The following is a 5832-nucleotide window of genomic DNA, read 5'->3' as shown; positions in this document are numbered from 1 at the left end:
ATTAAATACCTGAATAGAACAAAAAGTCTTGAGTAAGAGGGAACTTGAATGAAAAATTGGCTCTGTGGGTTAAAGCCTCTGCCTTCCGCTCAGGTCATGATCTCAGGTTCCTGGGATCGAGCCCTACATCAGGCTCTCTGCTCAGCAGGGAGCCTGCTTCCTCCTCACTCTCTGCCTGCCTCTCTGTCTACTTGTGATCTCTGTCTGTCAAATAAATAAATAAAATCTTAAAAAAAAAAATTGGCTCTTAGATTTCAAGCCTATCACCTTAATATCCCAGTATCCCAGTATCAGCTCTCCTGGGTCTCCAGCTTGCCAACTATAGATCATGGAACTTCTCAGCCTCTATAATTACACCACCAAAGTTCCTTATGAATGGATTTCTTATAATAAATCATCTCAAGTTCTTGCTCTATCTTTACATATATAGCTATCTATATAGGGTCTGTTTCTCTGTTTGTCCTAACATACTTGGTGAATATGAACATTTAGGCAATTTTAGTGTTTTTTAATATTACAAACAGTACCAATAAATATTTTTATACAGATCTCTGAGTACATGCTCAAGCGTTTTCTAAGGTAAATATACTGTTATGAATATACCCATCTTAAACTTTATAAGATAATGAAATGTTTCCTCCAGTAGTTGAATGAATTTCCAGTCTCAGTTTACATAAGATTTTTTTTCTTACAAATAGTTGGTATTGTTCAGTTTGTTTGTTTGTTTTTTTTTGCTCAGTATGGTAACCATGAAATTTTTTTTTTTAAAGATTATTTATTTATTTATTTGACAGAGAGAGATCACAAGTAGGCAGAGAGGCAGGCAGAGAGAGAGAGAGAGAGGAGGAAGCAGGCTCCCTGCTGAGCAGAGAGCCCGATGCGGGACTCGATCCCAGGACCCTGAGATCATGACCTGAGCCGAAGGCAGCGGCTTAACCCACTGAGCCACCCAGGTGCCCTAACCATGAAATTTTAGTTTTACTTTTTATTTACCTGATTTCTAAAAAGCTGAGCAAGTTTTCCTATGCTTTTTTTTTTTTTAAGATTTTATTTATTTATTTGACAGAGAGAAATTTACACTGAAGAGAGAGAGAAGGAAGCAGGCTCCCTGCTGAGCAGAGAGCCCGATGCGGGACTCGATCCCAGGACCCTGATCATGCTTTTTTTTATACCATTTTATTTCTTAGTGAATTTTTTTTTCCTAATTTTGTTTGGATTCTTGTTTTTTTCTTATGTATTTTTAGGAATTACTTTTATATTTTAAATACTGATAATTTGTTCGTTATATGATTTGTAAACATCTACTCCAGTTATGGGCCTCGTTTTTTGACTTTGGTATAGTCTTTTGACAAACAGAAGTTCTCAATTTGGTTTAATTTGGTCATTCATTGTAGTTAAATTCATCTATATTCTCTTTTATATTTGTCCTTTTCATGTCTTATTTAATAATTCTTCCATACTTTGGAGTTTTAGAGGTAAATGTCTATATTATATGCTAAAGTCTCTCTTTTTTATTTCACATATGTCTGTTCTCCACCTGAGATTGAGTATTGAGAAGTAGCATAACACAGTGGCTTACTTTCACTTTCCTAGATGGAGTACTAATTGTCAGGATATTTTATTTCATAGATAGTTCCCCTCACTGATCTGCACTGCCTACTATATATTTATTTTCCATATCCAAGAAGATCTGTTTCTGTGCATTCTATTTTGTGTCGTTGGTTCATCTTTCTCAGAACTGTATTAGTTATTATATCTGATTGGATTAGGTTATGCTAGGTGTGGAACAACTCTGAAAACTCAGTGAGTTAGCACAACAGAAAATATGTTTTTCTTTTTGAACAATATATTGCAGGTTTGGAAAACTTACCAGAGCAGTTGTCCTTCATGGAATGACCCAACATTGTATATTTATATAAACTCATGATTCCATGTAAATATGGCAGAAGACAGTTTTGGTGTATCTAAGACAAAAATTAAGTATTTCTGCTTAGAAATGTCACATCTTGCCTCTAGTAACCTTTCATTAGTCAAAGCAGGATTTATAACCAACTGTAACAGTAAGAAGCCATAGTAACAGTAAGAAGTCATAGTAAATTTGCATAATTACATGTTACAACAACCATTCATTACTTGCATAAATCCATATTGGTCATGATATATTGTTTTTCATAATCACCATTTTTGTTTAGTTGCTTTTGTATCCATATTATAATTGAACTGGTTTGTGATTTTCTTTTTATGCTATTCATATTATCTTTATCTGGTTTTGATATACAAGATATACTGGTAGAATAAAATAATTTGAGAATTGTGCCTGCTTTTTTTTTTTTTTTTTTTAATAAATATTTTTAATTTATTTATTTGAGAGAGAGAGAGTACAAGCAGGGAGGGGGCAGAGGGACAAGCAGATTCCCCAGTGAGCAAGGAGCCTGACATGGGACTCAATCCCAGGATCCTGAGATCATGACCTGAGCCAAGGTCAGACACTTAACTGACCTGAGCCACCACAGTGCCCATGCTTTTTCTCTTTTATGGAAGAGTTGGTTTAAGATTAAGGTGAAGATTCCTTGAATATGTTGAACATGTTGTGAATATGTGAGCATTCCCATAAAATAATCTAGGCCTAAGTTTTTTTTAGAAGATGTTTCTATTTCTTTGTTTATGTGATTATTGAGTTTCTATTTCTTCTAGAGTCAGTTTCTTTGAATTATATTTTTATAGGCATGTTTATGTTTAATTTTTTATATTTAAAGCATAAGCTAGCCTATAATATTCTGTTATTTATCTCATGTCTGTTGAATCTCTAATTATGTCTCTCTGTTTCACTCATACTATTGATTATCTATTCTCTCTCCTTATAATTTCTCTCATAGGATAGTCAATATTTGTCTTTCAAAGAGTCCGTGGTTGATTATTTGATCTTCTCTAATATGTCTTTACTTTTCATAAATTTCTGTTATTAAAGTATTCTAAAGTTATTAGAAGCCTAAATGTCTAGAACTTTAGTATCTTCTTGGTAAAGGGACCCTTACTTTTATAAAGAGACTCTATGCCAGCAAGACTTTTTTTCTTAAAATATATTTCTTATAATAATACAGCTACAAAATTGCCATTTGGTGGGTATTTTCTTGGAATATCTTTTTCATTATCTACCTTTCAGTATTTCTATATCTGTATGTTTCAGTCATAACTCTTAAAAGATTTGTAGCCATACCCTGATAATCTTATTTTTTCAATTGAAGGACATAGTTCACTTATATTTACTTTGATTAATGATTTATAGAGGGAATTTTTTTACCATCTTATTTTGTATTTTTATCATTTTTTCTGTAGTTCTTATGTGGTCTTCTTTCCTATATTATTTGAATTGATTTTTTTCCTGACTTCTTTTTACCTTTCTATAAGTTTGGAGTTATATAGTCTATAGTCTTTTAGGTATTATTCTAGAAATTGAAATAGGCGTATTTTGTATAATCTAAAGTTAGCTAACATGCTTTGTCCTTGTATCATTAAATACACACCAGTGTAGCAGCCTAGAAAACTTCATTCTAAACTTTATCCTAATCTTAAATACAGTGTAGCAGCCCAGAAAACTATATCCTAATCACCCTCCTGACTTATATACTATTTTATTTTTGTTTCAGTTTTTTCTTTATTAAAAAAAAGTAGAACATTATTAGTATTTTATTCAGTTATTTGTTAATCTCTATTGACATGTTTATAATTTTCTTTGCTATCATTATTTCTTGTATTCTATACTATTTTTTTTTCTGAGCCCCTAGTGCTTATTGAAGAACTTTTAGAAATGTCCTTGTTGAGAACCTATGAGTGCTAAACCCTTTAGTTTTGTTTGAAAGGAATAGTCCCATTTTACTCTTAATTTTTCAAAAGAAGATTCATTGAGTATAGAATTCTGGGTTATTTGTTTTTTTCTGTAAGCTCTTTAAAGATGTTTTTCCATTTTATTTTGCCCTGTTCTCTTTTTTAAGAAATCAGCTATCCATCTTATTCATTTATTTGTAAACTCTGTTTTCTCTCTAATTTCTTTTAAGACTTTATCTTTGGCTTTTTAGTTTTAAAAAGATGAGTCTAGGTGTAATTCCTTTTAATATGTGCTGATTGTTATTCGCAAAACTACTTCAAACTGAGGATTCTTTGTAATTCATCAGCTTTGCGGAATTCTTATGACATTTCCACTATATGCTGTACTTTTCCCATTTAAAAAAATCTTAACATAAATTAGATATATGTTAGACCTTCTCATTTTATCTTATAGAACTTCTTTTTCATTTCCTTTTGTTTTTCTTTTCTTCCCTGTGCAGTGGAAAATGTAATTTTTTCATTTTTATATTCCAGTTCTCTTATTCTCTCTTCAGCTATATCGAACCTGATTAGCTTATACACTGAGCTTTTAAAATTTTTTGGTCAGCTTAGTTTTCTTTCTTTCTTTTCTTTTTCCTTTTTTTTTTTTTTTTTTTTTAGATTTTATTTATTTATTTGACAGACAGAGATCACAAGTAGGCAGATAGGCAGGCAAAGAGGGGGGTAGGGAAGCAGGTTCCCTGCTCAGCAGAAAGTCTGATGTGGTGCTCGATCCCAGGACCCTGAGATCATGACCTGAGCCAAAGGCAGAGGCTCAACCCACTGAGCCACCCAGGTGCCCCTGGTCAGCTTCGTTTTCTTTTTTGGATGTTCTGTTTCATTCTTTTTAAAATATCATGATCATTTCTGATAGTTTCTGGTTCGTTTTTCACACTGCATTCCATTGACCAATGTTTAACTTAATCATGAATGCAGATATGCAAATCAAAAGTAATCTACATCATAGTTAATATATCAACCACTGATGCTCTTTTTTAAAGCACAAGTGAAATGATTAACAGAGTGGGCATAAAGAAAGTGTCTCCATTCTGGTATTTATTTCTGTTTTTGTTGTCCTGAATTCTTTCTCTGTATATGATTCTATTTTTTTTCCTACTGTATTCAATAAAAGTAATTGTTTCTTTGAATCATGGCTTCTAATCCTAGTTAATAAATTTCTTAATTTTATAGTGGAAATTTCTCAAAGTTCAGACTTTATTAAATATGTTTTATGTTTTAGACTAATTAGAATAACTAATGTTCTAAAGTTCTCTTTCCTTCCAGTGCATTTTGCAAAATGCTTACCACCAATTTATTAATGCCCTGGGAATGGCTTCTCTGTGTTTATGAGTTTCTTGAATACTGTTTTGTATCTATAATTTAATGCTTAGTGCTCTGTGTCTAGTGTTTTTCTCTATTGACCTGCACTTCTTTGTTCTAACTTACTTGGAAAACTAGTCTATTGAATAATCTACTGAAAAGGAATTTCCCTATCTAAAGATGTAGACCTTCTGATACATACTGTTTAATACTATTAAATATTTTCCATGGCTCAGACACATGAAGTTTTATAATTCTGTTTCAGATCCACTATCATGTAAGCTACGTAAGGTCTATGGTATAGATGCCTTGCCAGTTCTTCAGTGAGGTCAGTTTTATTCTAGAAAGAAGCCCTTGAAATTCAAAAAACTGTCTGGTTCTTTGAGAGAGGTGGCACCTGATCTGTCTTTCTTCCTGTCACTGCTACATGCATCAGGTCAGATCATTCCAGCTAACATGGGCACAAATCTTAATCAGAGTATAATGCCTGATGGAAACATTTATAGACTGACTTCAGGCAAGGTACTAATACCTGCCCACCATTGTGGATGGTGAAAAACTGATGGTGATAGTTAATTATGTGTGTTAACTTGACTGATCACCGGGTACCCAGATATTTGGCAAAATGTTATTTCTGTGTGGGTTTCT

Source organism: Mustela putorius, unplaced genomic scaffold, assembly GCF_011764305.1.
Source record: "Mustela putorius furo isolate JIRA1106 unplaced genomic scaffold, ASM1176430v1.1 tig00003898_pilon_pilon_pilon, whole genome shotgun sequence".
In the NCBI taxonomy this organism is placed as follows: Eukaryota; Metazoa; Chordata; class Mammalia; order Carnivora; family Mustelidae; genus Mustela; species Mustela putorius.
The sequence above is the reverse complement of the archived record's forward strand: the minus strand, read 5'-3'. Positions refer to the sequence as shown.